Here is a 16,681-nt window from a genome sequence, read left to right on the forward strand (position 1 = left end):
GGAGCAGAACATTTTCGACCTTTTTTGTGGGGGACAAAATTTATCATTAAATCAGATCACAAACCTTTGGTGCATATATTGTCACCTGGTGGAGGTCGTACACTGTCATCTAGATTAGCAAGACTTTCTTCCAGGTTACAAAATTTTCAATATTCTTTAGAATATATTCCTGGTAAGTCTAATGTCCATGCGGATTGCATGTCAAGACTCCCATTAGCATGCAGTGAATCTGATGTAGTTGATAAAGATGAGTGTGAAGTTGCACATGTTTTCAGTGATGTGAATTTAGTGTTTGGTGAAAATTCGGTAGTACAAGAAGAAATATGGAATGAAGAAATGGACAAAGATTTAGAACTTAAAGAAGTGAAAGAATATGTATTGAAGGGTTGGCCTGAAGGAAGAAATTTTACGGGAGGCTTAATGAGCTATCATAAAATTAAAGATGAATTAGCCATAGAAAACGACATTTTATTAAGAGGTGATAAATTCATACCACCGTTTGGTCTCAGGAAGAGATTTATGAACTTAGCCCATATAGGGCACTTTGGCATATCAATCACTAGAAGGCGATAAAAAAACAACTTTTGGTGGCCTGGTATTGATTATTTTGTGGAACAACAAGTGAAGTTATGTGAATTGTGTGCTAAGAGTGATAAAACAGCTAAAGTTTTACCCAGTGTACCACAACCTGTTGAATTACCTGTGTCACCGTGGAACAAACTTGGCATTGATATTATTGGACCGTTTGGTGTGTTGCCACAACAGCACTCTTTTGGCATAGTGCTGATGGATTATTTTTCAAAATGGCCAGAAATAAAGATGGTCAGGGAGGTTACCAGTGATGCTATTATACAATTTATGGCCGAAATTTTTTGTAGAGAGGGTATTCCTCAAGAGGTGGTGACGGATAATGGTCCACAGTTTGTTAGTAAACAGATGGAGAGTTATTTTAGTAGATGTGGTATTTCTCATAGAAGAATAGCAGTATTCCGTCCAGAGGCCAATGGTCAGATAGAGAGATTCAATAGAGTTGTCAAGGAAGCCATTCAATTAGCTATCAAAAGTGGTTTATGCTGGAATAAGGCGTTACAGTCCATGTTATTGTCTTATAGAACTGCTCCTAATGCCGTTACCTTGTTATCGCCTTTTGAGTTACTGAGAGGGCGGAAACCCAGTACTAATCTTGTTCCTTGGTGGTTGAAGAACAAGGATAGTGGTCGCATTGACTTTGCAGAAATTGATTTTGGTGAAATTCGCAAGAAGGTTGATACTTATAAAGAGAAAATGAAGAAAGATTTGTCAAAAACGGGGACAAGAAGTTGTGTACCCATTCATGTGGGAGACTTTGTGAGAATAAAAAAGGGAAGTTATGTACATAAAGGATTAGCACAGTGGTCTGATCCCATTAAGGTAATTGAAGTATTTAAGAATGCTGTGAGAGTGTTAGACGGAAGTGTTTGGCATTTTAGTAGACTTTCCAAGTTTAATATTGGCAAGCATTTTTCAGAAAATGTTTCATCTAATGTGTTTTTGGACGAAAATGATTCATCCAATGTGTTTTTGGATGTCACTGCAGACAATGCAGACAGTTCACAACTACCTGGGGCAACTGCGGTTTCTGTCAATGGGAATACTAATGCACAAGAATTGTTGAGGAGTTCAAGAAGTCGCAGAGCTCCAATACGGTTCAGAGATTTTGTTCTGACATAAAAAAAATAAATAAAAAAAAGAGTAAAGAGGGGAGGTGTGTGGTATATATATTATTGTTGGGATGACGCGTGTGTATGCACGCGCGTCATCCACAAACAATGTGCGCATTGTTGTGGTTTGAATGTGTGTATATGTCGCGTGTGTGCTCACGTGCTGTGTGAGATTGATCTGATGTCTCGTGTGCGTGTTGAGCTTTGAATGAGAGTGGCATGGTATGAATGGGAGGACGGGGACAGTTACTGGCCATTCTAATGTATACGCTGCTGGAGACACTGCTCAAATAAAGTTCCTCCTACCTTACTGGAACGGATTCTGTTCTTCATTCCTTGGAGATTACAACACTTCCTTTTGCAACATGTTTCTTCTTAAGTTACAGGCAGTAGAAGCTGATTCCATATCCTCTTAAAAGTATGGTATTCCTCTTATTAATTAATTCATTTATTTTTACTTGCGGCTAATTTCTTCATGCTTTCTTGCGTTAACGAAGGTTTTTAGTTGCTTTTCTTCTTGTTACTGGCCGCAGTTAGGTGGGTTCTTGGTTGTGAGGTCTTGCTCATGCTGCGCTGTTCTTCTTGGTCTTCTTCTCTGGTCTGCTCCTCTGGTCTGGTCAGCGCTGAATGTCGCCAAAATGTTGTAAGTAGATTAGGTAAGCAGCATGACACGTCTTCAAGTTATTAAGATAGATTTATTAAGATAGTACAGCAGAGCAGTAAACCTCACAGCTGACCAGACCATCAACTGCCAAGGCTGGAAGCTTCACATACAAGATAGAACACTCTTAGGTACTATAGGAGGTTGGGAAGGTAGGAACACAAAGAAAGTGCTACTGACACAAAGTAGCCATATTGAAGGAAGAACAAATATACAACAGTGTTACAGTCAAGCTAACACTCCCTAGAAGTTTTCAGTTCTTGTATTGGACTGTGTCATATTGTAGCAGAGTTTTCTGCTCTGGGACAATGTGAAGAGTTAAGTACACAATGTTGCTAAACAAATTCTCAAAAATCGTAGGTGATACTGGAAGTTGCAAAAGATAATTTGATGTGGACTATTAATTTCCAAGGCATCAATCTACAGCTCATGTCCTTTTTCTAACCTGACCCTCCAAAATAGATTTTCAGTATTTGTTATGTAAGAGAATCTGTTTGGTTCACCAAATCTCGCAATCTCTGTCAGTTTATAGCCAAGCTAGACCTATTTTAAAGACTCAAGCAGCAGAAAAGTTACAAAAAGATTAGAGATGAGTGATTCAGAGAGAATGCTGATTAACACTAAGTATCGGCTTCAAATGCAATACTTTTATTTGCAAACACTTTTGTCAATTGACTGATACCTTCCCCCTCGCAAATTCTTTTTACAAAAGTTTATCATTTTAATGAAGGAAAAAAATACTTCTATTCCATTCAAGTTATGGCAGCCTTACTAAGTAGTGTTGTACCCATCCCAGCATAAGTATTTCAGCCCCTGGTAATAGCAGGTAGATTCTCACACTTCCTACTAGTGTGCTTTCTATCTTCTCCACATGGTATAGTAGTCGCCTGTGGTCCAAGGAAACCTGGTAGTTCGTGGGGCCTACACCACCATGAATCATGACCACTCCACATCTGCCCTAGACCTGTCAATATGAACCATCTAAACCTACATGGGATTATCACGTTTGGAAACGATTCACGACAATGGATATGGGCTCTAGGATATTTGTGCCTGTTCTCCCTTAACTGAGATGCTGTGGGACCAATTCATGAAAATTACTCAGACAGGTTTTGTAAATTACCTATCTGGACCCATTTCTTATTCTGGAATAAATCCTTCCATTTTTGATGTGTCAGTTACCAACCATTACCTCAATAACTAATTGTATTCACCGGATATGTCTCAATTTTCTATACTTTATTTGGTTTCAAATGTTTCATATATTCATTTTTTACTTCACTTCTTTTCTACAGTATACACATATATACATCAATATTTACAAACATATACACTCAACATATACAAATGATTACGAAACACTGGAAATAATAGGTTATACATTCATTCATTATTTCTTGTAGCCCCTACTGTTTGACTGGATGCTCTATCCTCTATTGTCAAAAGAGCATGCCTAATTAATCAGGTACACCTTATCACCGCAGTATTCAAGAGATCCTTGATTTGATCCTTATTATTTATCCACTGCTGATTATTATTGTAAATGAATTTTAATTCATTAGGTGTCCATATCCAAAATGTCGACGCGTTTCAGCCCATCAACTTGCAGGCCTCATCAGGACTAGGGCTTCCATATAGACATAAAAATATGAAGTACCTAAAATATCAAAAAGCACTATTTACAACCAATATATCCACGTGTCATGTACATAATACACTACTAATGTCGGACCTATATACACAAAAATATATCCATGGTTATCTAATAACGCAAATTCATCTCCATTAAATAAAAAAAAACGACATGACCTGAAGTGACGGCAAACAGAACTCATCAAGGTGTCCAAAAGTGAAGTTATCATACATATCACCGTCATACTGAATGAAAGTGAATGAAATAGTGCTCCCAGTGCACATAAAGAAAAAAGAGCCCAACGAATAAAAAGTCCATGAACTGGTAACTGAACTTGCCAGAAAAGAGTAACATCTTGAAAGGACTGCCTGAGAAGAACTTACTGCACATAGCTAAACCCCTCATAAAGCCTGACTGATGTCTGCTCGGTTTGGGTCCCAATTCACACCCATCGTCGGCTGATCCCTTATCTTGAGCTGGAAGCTGGCTGAATATAGGAGCTACCTCACAGGGAAGTGTATTCTCCTACCCCGGAACACGCATCCCTATCACCAGTTTGTTTCTGCTCCACACCCTCCTTTGCAGAATTGTCAGAGAGAATGTGCCTTGTATTGGATTGGTAGAAGCTCTGCTTTTTGAAAGTAGCACACGTTTTCATTAGCCTCGCCTTTACCATTTACCTCCAGAACAGGATAAGAGATGGTCCCCCAGGGTTTTCGCTAGGAAGCCTGTACAACCCTGTACTTCACATTTTTGGAGCGAGTAACTTCCATGACTATAGTAGGGACGGTCGCCATGTGTGATCCTCCTGCCTTCTGTTTTTCAAGCCGGAGAAGAAAATGGAAGGGACAGAAAATTGATTTGTGAGAGTCCTAGATTGGCAGGAGGGAGTTGCATAGGCATTCAGGTATACAAATCGGACTTTAGAGAATGCCATAGTACTTTGGGCCTCCCAGCTGGGACTGATATCCTAAGCAGATTGCAGTCTACGAAAGTCGTTCACTTCTTGGACTTGAGTTTTAATGTTTTACTTTTGTCTTTTTCATGTCGTAACGTGCCAAATAGCTTGACCTTGAAATGTTGTTTGGAGTGGCTGGTGATTTTAATAACACTTGTTTTCAAGCATGGATATGGATGGTTAAAGGTTGTCGTTGTAGCCTCCTTATACATTTATTTAGTTTGATGGGGAAAAAATGATCATGCCAGGAAAAGGACAGCAGATTAAGGTTCCTTAATCAAAGTCTCATATCAGAGCTGTGGGGGTGAAGGGTACTGAAGCCTGTCTGAAAACTGGAGCCTGAAACCTCATTACTACTACATGTTGTTGGTTGGAATGTGTACGCTGTGAGCAGATCCCTAGCGCTCCGTCGACGTGACTACTACCACTTCGTATACAATGATTGCTGATAATAAAACGGGTGCAAGTGGATTTGGAAAGAGTTTCAACAACTCGGTATTTACATGTACAGAGTATTGGTTTTAAAAACATAAGAAGATTTTGACAGTCTTCTTTTTAGGGCTAAATATTGGGGCTATCGTTATAAATAGAAACATATGGGGCTATTGCTGTTTTATTGTTTCTACAGCCAAACGACCCATGTTCTCATCCTCTAAAACACATTTTTTTGCTTTAAAAACATCTATATTATGGTTGTGGTGTGTTATTTTTTTCCTTTCAAGAGACTTTTTGTTCTCCTGTGAAAAGCTGCATTTCAAAAACTAACCACAGAGTGGCAGTGCTTACCTATGTTTGGCTTGTTTCTCATCCTCCCCTCTGAGTAGTTCTAACATACTGCAGAATTACACAGACCCGAAAGTCATTTCCCGTGTCTGGATTTTTCTCCCTTATGTTATTTCTTTCTAAGGCTCAGCAAGCAGTACGAAATTTTCGATAGTCAATCCTTTAACATAGTGAGCCACGTGCCCTTCTGTGCTGAGATATACACGTCAGAAATGCTCGACACCACAGTGTTCATGTCCTAAATTCACGCTCCTCACTGTGCCTGCCTGAGAGACAAATCCTACTCGGAAAGTGGGCTGAAGCTGTGTACAAGCAGAGAAAGTAACTCAACTTAGCCTACCCACACATTTTAGAAAAAAAATAGCTTGGCATCAGCACCGGCTTTTTTTTTAATTTAAGAATTGTGAATCCATTGAGAACATTATGTTATCAAAAGAGACCTTGGATATCTTTTGTAATATTACAAGAGAGGGTTGTTGATGGTGCACCTGCCCTCTGCTTTTCTTCACTGATGTTTGAAGGCTAAGCAACCACAAATTGAGATGGCGCCGCAGCGCCATGCCTGACCACTTTTACCCAGAGGACCTTTAAGGTTTTTTGCACCGATCTCTTTAGTCTGGAGAGTACAGAAGTAAATTTGATCCTTGCGTGTATACGGGGTGGTGATGGGCTATACTGCTTGGTGTCCCTGTTGAACAAAACCTGGTACCACTTGCATACACAAACTTCTTGGCAGTGCCATATGTAGCCATGGAGAAGCAGTTGGAAAAGATAGTTGATACATCTTATAGTGGGGTTTTTGTAGGGTGATTTACCGATTTATTGTTTCAAGGAAGACAAGTAGCAGTGATTAAGAAATCATTTATAGCTGTGACATTGCTTCTTCTTGACTAGCGGGACTGGACGGGCCATTCTGTCTCACTGGCAATTTCCCCATTGGTCTGCAGGCTTGAGGTCTGCTTTCATTGTAGGATGGGCTTCCAACCCCGCAACCATGTCCCCATCGCCCCATTCTAGGCGTGGCGTCCCGAACCGTGCGGTGGTTTGAACATTTTTGCTAAGGCTGATTGTGGCTTCCAGTCTTGCCCTGTTGAAGAGTGCTCTCAAAATCCACGATAAATGTATATTTCCTGTCTCATCTATCAGCTCTTTTATAGTTACCATGTTCCACGACTCTTTTCTACGACATTTTGAGTTATTGTTTTGTACGTCTTTTAGAAGGGTTGGAATAGCGTGTGCCCGTACTCCTTATTTCAGTTATGCCCAGTCCTTAAATAACGTTTATGCGGCATGACGTCAGCATGGTGAACGAATGCTCTCCGGCGCATAGTACAGTGAGTGTGCACTCAAAGTACCATTTTTGTAACACGCCCCCACATTCCGTGGACAGCTGCAGTGGCGGTGATGTGGCTTGGGAGTTACAGCAGCGTAAAACGGAATGAGGTGCCTCGAGTTCAAGTCGCCCTTCAAGCCCCTTGACTGGTGAACGTCCAGTCTTCGAGAAGCTTCCAGAGTCCCCGAGGCCTCGGAGGCCGCCTCGACGGAGAGCCACGCTGAGTGGCCCGTGCTCTCCTGAGGTTTCACACTCCCAGACGGCGAAGTTCAGTGCCGAGGGTTGGTCCGCGCCTCGTGACGTGCCGGCTTCCGGTGCCCGTGACGTGCGGCTTCCGGTGCCCTTCACGTGCACCCGGTGCCGGCGGCGGAGGCCCTGTTAATCATTTATAGCACCTTGAGCTCGAGTGGTCCGTGTGTAACCTGATAAAGCACCGAGAAGGAACTGGCAGGATTAGACGGCAGTGCAGCCATTGGGCTCGAGGACTGACTGCTTCTGTGCGGACCTAATCTTGGCGAGATAACCTGTAGGAGGGCAGCGTCCAAGTGACTGCGCGCTGGGAGGGGGGGGGGGGGGAGCAGCCGGTGGCGACAGGTGTTCACTCCCGGGTGTGGGCGCAGGAGGGAGGGGCAGGGGGGAACCATCATTGTGTTCGAAGGAAAACATGGGCAGGTGTAAATTAAGCATGACTGAAGGGCCAGCCTCACCTTGGCACGACCTCTATGATGCAACGTCATCCCTATAAGGAACGTCTGCAGTCAGTTCGGTGTTTAACATTGGTTCTAACTATGGTGAGTGGAGCCAGTTCAAAGAAATACATAAAGGAATACAGGACATTACATAGAATACAATCTTAACATTCTATGTTGAAGCATTAACTACTACACTCCGCCCCCTAGTGTTTACAAACATGCCATGGTTTGGCTACAGAATGGCTGTGGGTGATGATGCAACTCGTCTTTCATGTCTGGGTACTTTGCTAGGCAGTAGTTGACCATTAGCAGCAATGCTTTGTATTAGCATGGGTTTAATTTTACAAGCCTCACAACACAGGGGCTGAAATCATAAGCCCAACTTCAGGAAGGAGTGCCGAGATCTGACAGCAGAGTCGTCACTCCCTTTGCCTTGGCCTAGTGTGTTTTTCCACAGGATGACTCCTGGCGATGTGCAAGTGCTCTAGCCGGGAAGGTCCCCCCTCTATCGATGACTCCAGGAAGTCATCGTATTTCTATGTTCCCCCTGAAGATTAGAGAAGAGGCAGATATTCGAGCAAATGATGAAGTACTATCCTAACTACTAGGCCTCCGTTGTTTTCGGGTGCCAGCTATAGTCTTCACAGGCAGTTTACGCTCAGTCGAAGTGCCACAGCATGGACAGTTTAGGTGGGTTCAATAAGTGAAACTCCAGTCATAGCAGGATTTCACTTCACTAGGCTGAAAGTGGTGGTCCCTGTTGCTCAGTAAGGTTATGGTGCAAGGGAACGGAAACATTCAATCTTTGCTTCTCAGGTTGGTTTTCCTGGCCCATTCTTCACCTACGACGAGGCCTGCTGGCCATCTAGCCTTTCCTGTTTAACCCCTTGCCCGCGGCCGGAATTCCGCTCCTGTGCTGGACATTCCGATCGCGGGCGTGGTCATGACGGCCCCCAGCCGTCATCAGCACACAAGCACTGTGTGCCATGACGGCTGGGGGCCGTCATCAGCATGGAAGGGGTTAAGGACTGTCATGTTCCATATGGGCAAGGTTTCACACGGAGGTATTAACCTGCATAGACCCCCACATGGGCATATCCGTAGAGATCCATTTACTGCGCCTCGATAAATACGTGGTAGAACTTTCTTAGCCTCTGGTGCTATTGTCACCATTCTTGGTAAGGACAGCATGCAGGCTCTGGCTGTTTTATGTACTGTTGCATGGACCAGCATGTGACAAAGCAGTGAGAATGGCTGTGGGGCCTTTAGACACAGGAAGGTGGCCCAAGTCTGAATTTTCTATTGTGTAATGTGTAATTTGGAAAGTTTATGTCATATGTTTGCAAACAAAAGCTAGTAATTTACTCAGTTGCTAATAGTACATTTTGGAAGGAGAGTCAAACTCTCTGAACATGGTTCCCAATGCACAAACCAGTTGCCCCTCAGTCACTGCTTAGTTTGTGTCCGTGGTTGCAGACGGCTCCCACTTTGTCATTTTTTTGGTGATGGCACATATTTTTCAATATCAGACTTTCCCCCAGAACATGAAAGAAAGGCAGAAAAAAGGGAAAAGACGAAGAAGAGAAAGACGGAAAAACTGTAACAAAAATGCAAGGATGAAAAAGAAACTGCAAGTTTGAGAAAATAAATAAACAGTGTATGGTGGTGAATGAAAAAAGAATGAGGTAAGAATTTAGACAAGACAGCATCAGTTTTCGGCAACCCTGACGTTCGGCAACACCAGCCACAGGTTTATGGGTTAAGCTTTCTATTATAAATTAAGCATGATCGGTCCCTGCATGCGTGACAAAAGAGTGCTGGGTCTTATTCATTTTCTTCGATACTATTATAGAGATAAGTAAGCAGCTGATGTGATACTTTTTGCTTTGCCGCATCCATGTGACACCCATGACAGTTTGTGTCACATAAGTTTGTGATTTAACACAGACAACATGGTTCTGAAATGAAATGCACTGATCAGAAAACATGAAGTGTTCTCCATCGTAGTGTCATCACACTCAAAGAAGCTCTGCAAAAGGAAAACTTTCAAAGAAAAAATCTGTATGCATTTTCGTACTTGGTCGGGTTAGATTGCAAATTATCACACTAATTGGGCGAAAAAAATGGCAAAGGTAAAGTGTAAAATGTAAAAATAAAAGGCCTTATTTAGAGTTTGGGGGATGGGTGTTTCATCACAAATGTTACAAGTGCCCAAGGATGTAATGCTTTTGTAATAAAGCAGGCTCAGTGTCCATCGTGCTTGCCTGAAGCTGCTTCGCTCAGTGGCGAGTTCTTCCTTAGGAAGCAACAGTCTCATCTGCGGTAGTTGCAGGCTGTGGTTTATTTGAGCCAGTGCTTAATTTGTAAAATATTAGTGCCAGGGCTCTGACCAGGAGGCCACTGCAGCTTGCACCACTCATCGCCTTTGTCATAGCTGCCAAAACAACTACTAACCATATCTCTCGGATGTAAATTCAGCAGTTCAGATTATTCCAGGTCCCGAAGCTAAAGGAATGGCTAGGGAGGCAGGTATTGGCACTATTTTAAAGTATATTGTATTCCTAAACAACTGTTCTGTTCATCTGTAAATTATATGAGCAGCGCCACCATGTGGTACACTGTTCTCAGTATGGTGTTGACAATTAGGTGTTGGTGTCAAGCTCCGGAAACCAATTAAGTGCTGGTGCCAGTGCCAGAAAGCACAGGCTCAAATTAAGCACTGGATTTGAGCCCTCTGTGTATATGGTTGTTGCTACTGGTATACCCTTCTGTCCCTACATAACACAACATAATAGCTCCATAGTCACCTTTAGAAAGATGAAAATCATCAGTCGTGCATTTGAGGCCTAAAGTGTTGTTTATTCGTCACCACCACACAGTGTCACATGACTGTCTTGGGGTGTGCACTGACAGTCCTTGAAATAAGCAAGCCACACCTCATCACTCACCACACTAGGCCCACTTCCAGTCACTCGGCTGTGGGATTTATGAGGCACCGAATCTGGCAGCGGTTGAAGCAGAAGCCTCTCCACTTAGGCCTCAAAGAAAGATTTGTGGGGCGATTTATATAGAAAATTAATGCAAAAGCGAGGAAATGTCAGCAGCAAACCTGTTTTGGTGCCTAAGGACGAGGCTGGGGAAGATTGAGAATGGGTTAGTTCAGCTGACAAAATTTGGGTAAGTGGCTCTTTGTATTATTGGTGGGTGGTAATAGTAAAGCAAGCTTGTGGCACAAAAGTGCAGTATTGACCTTGCAATAATCTCACGACTCGTACATTTTCGTGCTGCAGAAAATAAGGACTTAGATCTGTTTGAACCCCCTTTTACCATCCATCTGTTGCACTAGCACCTTTATGGCCCGAACATTTCCTTTTTTACTCACCGTGTTTTACATGCTTTAATCTCAGTTATGACGGTCACTATAGAGGGCAGGTTACTGATGCTTTTGACCTGGCTGCATGCCTACCTAATTGTATCTTGGCATGCTGGCCGAATCCACAGTGATCATAATTTCAGCAAAACACCAGCTACATTGTTTTGCTCTTGCTAATATTAGAGTTCAAGAAAAATCCCGCCTATTACAGGCCTTGAGCAAGAACCGGTGTAAATGGGGATCTGAAGATGTTTTGTAATCTCGATAAACCAAGTCTATGCCTACTCCTCGAGGGCACTTTTTCAGAAGGTGAATGTTGTTATGCAGACAGTAAATTAGATTAACAAATACAAAGAACACGACAATCTGTCAACAAGGTTTTCAAGGACTGACGAACAGTGTTATTTTTATTGTGTCTTCTATACGAGCAGGCCACCCCCTGGATTAATGACTGAAATGGTGGGCCTTAGTCAGGGCCTCCGATTCCAGAAAGAGAAGTAAAGTAGCATCCTTACGGCGCCACCTATTGGGAACATCAATTACAACAAAAGTCACAAAAAATGTATGTTTTTGGTGTATACGAAGCGATTAATCAGGCATAATATGCTTATTGAGCCCTTACAATTCTTGGCACTGTGTCGAACATCGGTGCGGTGATCACACCATGAAGTGCCAAAAGGCGAGCTGCCGGCCGTATTTGATTTTCAGGCGGATTGATTCCCTCCTTAATTAAACATTGTGAAGTAGTTTCAGAATATGAACCACGCATTTTTACCTCGAAGACGACCCCCTCCTCCCCCACACACACACTATTGTACTGCCTTGGTTTTGGTTTGAAGTAGGTCTTTGATACATCTGGGATGTCTGGAATTTAGCTTCTTTGCCGGCATTGCAGTGAAATAAGCATAAGCTTGTTATTGACAGTTCAATATGCTCTTGTGCACAGTATGCTTCCAAGTAGCAACTTTTAGTACTGCGAGCCTTAAGACAGATATTTCATATTTGAAAAATTACTGCCTGTTCCACTGACCGAAAAAGGCATCAGCGTGCACCGTTACGCCAAATATATTCTGCTTTACCTTACCTTCACTTCCATTGGGACATCAGCTGACGAAAAAATGTGCCTCGTCGCCATTCAGGCGTGGAAGTCCAAATGCTTCCTCAAGTTGAATCCAGCCAAAACAGAGATCCCCCTCATCTCCGACACATACCATTACAGCGCACTGGCGGATCCTTCTCTAAGGCGGAGGAACATCGCCCCATTGCTGCTCTGCAGCAGTGAAACAAAGGAAGAATAAAATGATAATAACTGAACGTTATCATGTTATTCTTCCCTGCCGCGGCAGCATGAGGGCAGGGCTGCTCTGCTGACAGAGCAGGAGAGGAGTGGTGGGCACACTAAAGTGCTCATGATGCTTTTACCGGCCCTCTTGGGCCAGCCAAACAGTCATGCTCACTATAGCATGTTCTCCATACAGACTGCTTTCCAGCCTGCATGAAGAACATGCCCTAGCTCCCAGTCGCAGTCTGAGCGCCGAACCACAGCGCTCAGACCAATCACAGTGCTGCATTGCAGCGTTGTATTTGGTTTTGGGGAGCTAACCACATGTGATTGGCTCAGGGGAGCCTGGTTTCTCCCTGTTCAGCAGAGGAGGGACGACAGTCGGAAAGAGCGGCGAGGAGGTAAGTGAATTTTGCTTTTCTTTTTAACAATTATACCTCCTTACCCCTCTTCCCCGCCTTACAATCCCAGATCTGTGCTGGCCGCCACTGTTACAGTGTACTTTAGAAAGATGGGAGAAAGATATCCTCTTTGCGAAATCGGTACCCAAGACTTGCATCATGTAGCCTCCCAACGTTACGTGTCTCACGACACCGATTTTTAAAGAATTGATTTTTATGCCAGAAAGTGAGAACTGAAAAAGAAAAGGTTGGTTATATCATTAATCCATCTACCTTCTACGATAGTTATCGTATTTATTTTTTCAAACCTTCTTAAATTTGTAGTAACTGTTAAGGCTTCCTTCGAAAGTCATGTAATAAAGAAATGGATTAATACAATAACTGCAGACCCAAATGGTTAAAAGTAACAAACAACAGTTACCACACTTCAGAAAGCCACCCAGACTGTTTTCTTCAAACAGCACCTACCCAAGAACTGTTTGGTCAAGGTGGAAAACATCTGTAGGCCTTGCCCTTCGCCCCCCAGGCACTCACATTTAACCCTTTTCGCTTCACTCCATCCTTCTTCTTCTGTTGTCCTAGGCGTCATTCCCAACTCTATCGCCGTTTGTTCCTTTCCTCAATCCCTCGTCCATTAAGTTCTCCTCCCTTGTTGTGCAGATTTTTGCTGCCTGTGTGTCTAGCTGTGCTCTTTATAAGTCCCTGTAATATTTTACTTGATTATTTTTCGAATGTAATCCCACATTTTGCCTCTCTTCACTACAGTGAAGCTGGTACTGTTGCAGGTCAAAATAATAGCATAGATGTTCAACAAAAAGTCCCCGCAGGTGCATGTTTTTTATCTTACTCAAATATCAAATCATTTAAAACATTTTTTAATGTTGCATAAACAAAGTTGGTCCCGCGACCGGTCTTTTTGCTTCATAAGGCTTTAAGTATTCCGCCTGCAGTTCTAAGATGTTCCACAGTGGGGCGGTAGACAGCAGTACAACACATGCACCCATCATTCCCGTGCACTCAAAACTTTGGTGGTGATATCATCACCTCTAAGATGCTTCCTTCACTGCTCCTGTTTGGGTAGAAACCTGCTCCTGTTTGGGTGGAAACCTGCTCCTGTTTGGGTAGAAACCTGCTCTGGCTGTAGAAAACCAGATACCTGGCTGTCTTTCAGGGCCTTGCGCGGCGTCGTTCCGACTGCGACACTTTTATAAGGGCGCTGGACAGCTGTGAATGCTGTTGTATGCCTGTCTAATTGCATTATCAAAGAGTCAGCCTAGCACGGAAGGGTCACGCAGTGCTGTGCAAGACCGGTGAAGGAAGCACGACAGCTTGCAAGAGGGTACATTGTTAACAAATCCCCGGAGTAGTACCAATATTACGTTTTCATAGTACGTAGTGACGTGACACATATCGCGCTGTACGGAGTCGTGTGCGTTGTTTTACGTGGCCGCCACCGGAGAGGCAGGTTTTAGATCAAGGCACGCTCCGCGTGGCAGATGGAGCGCGGGTGTGGGAGGGGGAGGGAAACAGATGTGTAGTGTCACATTTCACTGCAGCATTCAATGTCTTTGTTTCAAATTATAAATGGAGCTAATGGCTCCTGGCATGTGCGCTCACCGAACAAGCTTTTTTGCCGCCATGACCTAAACTAATGCACAAAGAAACCTTCCCGTGTGAGCGCGCTTTAGGGGCCTCTTTATGCTGATCACAAGACGAAATACATGGGGATATATGCGCCCCTTAAACAGACACACGTTGAAGACTTCCTCTGGCAGGAAACTCTGGCCCACGGGCCCCCAAAACACCATGCTCCGTAGTGTAACACAGAACATAAATCTATGAAGCGACAGGGCAGTTGTGGTTTACCAGTGAACTGTCGTAGAGGTTTAGTGAGAAGTTCAATGTATGACTGCTTGCAGGATCTGCATGTGCGTGATAGGAAAATGTTACCCGATAGTTAGCTCTCCTAATCTTTATATTAAATCACTAAAGTAGGTAAACTAAAAAGGAAAGCGTTTAAGATGAAAACCAGACGTTGTCAATTTGAGATTCTTTTTTGAACAACGGAAAAAAGGGAAGAAACGTGATAACAAAGACACACGTAAGACCAGAAACATTCGTGTTATCAAACATGGAAAATTTAATCCGCGGAAAAGTCCCACCCGAAAAACCTGGAACAAACATTTTTTAAATCACTTAATAACAGAAGAAACCCCTACACCTGAACCATAACAGTGTTGTCCTTTCTTTTAGAACTTATGTCCGTAAGACAGTGGCACTGAAATTATGCAGCAGGGGTTGCTTCATTATGCGTCAAGAAAAGGCAAAGTAAGAAGCACATTAAAAGTTAGTACTCATTATTGTGACATTTGTTAATACTATCCGGGCAAAGGCTTCACTTCTAACCATCTGACACAAAAAATACACAAATAAGCAGCAGAAAAATGAACAAGGCAACCTTTGCGGAAAGCCTTTCCCATGTGCAGCAAAAAGTATTGCTGTGTTTTTAGTAACTTTTGATCCGTTTGAGCTACAAAAATATATTTTTTGTTAAATTGACAGATGATGCAGCAGATGATGGAATATGTGGCAAATGCGGAAAATCCATAAGTATGTGGAAAACACAGAGCCCCAAAATCGCCTAATTCCAGAGGCCCTGCCTTTAGTCCCCAAATGCACAGAACTACAACTACAATGCACAGAACCGTAAACCTTTTCGTTTATACTAAAGTTTGCAGCTGGCATTCAGCCCATCATTTTGCTTTCTGTATTCATTGATCTGGGTATTATCCTGTTCCTGCTTTTCCATTCCAAGTTAGGTCATGGCTTTAATTTTTAACAAATTACTGTTCCAAACTTAAATAAAACATGTTTTCTGTATGTAAGCACAATTGAACTTGTTGGCAATGGTAGTGTGGGCCTTGACAGCACATTGTGTTATCCCCATCCAAATTTGCTGGCATGTTTTAGGAGCATTTTTATGTTGCAGCCTTCTAGACAGCGCAGCTGTATGGTATCCAAAAGGCATCTTTGGGAGTTTCCATGAGTTGACCTGGGAACACATTCTGCCTGTTGCTTGCATTGGCTTTGTGGTTTGTAACTCACATTTTCAGGTATCTTGTTCAGCTGCACAGAAAACATCTTGAGGCTAGGCTAGGATAGCTATATTAGTTGATATGGTCAGGCTGTTCATAGTTTACAGTCCGTAAGTAATGTTAATTACTTTTCTTAGTTGCATTTTTGTACTGATTGCTGCAAATCTGCTTCAAACTAGACTATGCTAGTTCCAACAAATACATTGTAATCTTCCTTCATGTCTTTCCTTTGTTTACAATGGACATGCATTAGCACAAAAGGTTATGATCTGTTTCCACGGTTCCCTTGGGGACTAGAGGTTCATATTCTAGGTTTGCGGGAATCACCCGTTACTCTGGAAGGTTAGGCTTGCAGGTGAGGCACTGTGACCTAGTAGGATTTGGGCCTACAGGTACCGAAGTGGTAAGGAGACTCGCATCCTGACGTCCTGTTCTCTCGAGGCACAGTTCTGTTTCCAAACAGAGTCCTTCCAACAACCAGAGGACTTTGATTGCGATGAAGATGTCACAGGAGCGAATTTGGGAGTGGATTTTACTAAGAATATCTTCTGATGCTGTCTGTTTTTAGGTTGTTATCTTTGAGGTTGTTCTGCACTGACCTCAATGTCGTGCAGAAAGCGAGCTACAAACTGCTGTATCATTCTTACTGTACGTCTCTTCCAGTAACCCCTGTGCTTGATTTCAAGTGCATTCATTTGTTTTAGGTCTTGGGCCGCAAGGTTTTTGTTATTGTTCTGCATTTTGTTGTTAGTGCTTGTTATGAATTTAAA

General features: G+C 42.8%; 1 protein-coding gene across 2 annotated transcripts in view; it reads left to right on the forward strand.

Moving 5' to 3' along the window:
• The window catches only part of ZNF516 (zinc finger protein 516), a 322,495-nt gene that overhangs the window by 274,239 nt on the left and 31,575 nt on the right, over positions 1–16,681 (forward strand). The gene's annotated exons all lie outside the window — the stretch shown is intronic.

This window comes from Lissotriton helveticus, chromosome 4_1, assembly GCF_964261635.1.
Source record: "Lissotriton helveticus chromosome 4_1, aLisHel1.1, whole genome shotgun sequence".
In the NCBI taxonomy this organism is placed as follows: domain Eukaryota; kingdom Metazoa; phylum Chordata; class Amphibia; order Caudata; family Salamandridae; genus Lissotriton; species Lissotriton helveticus.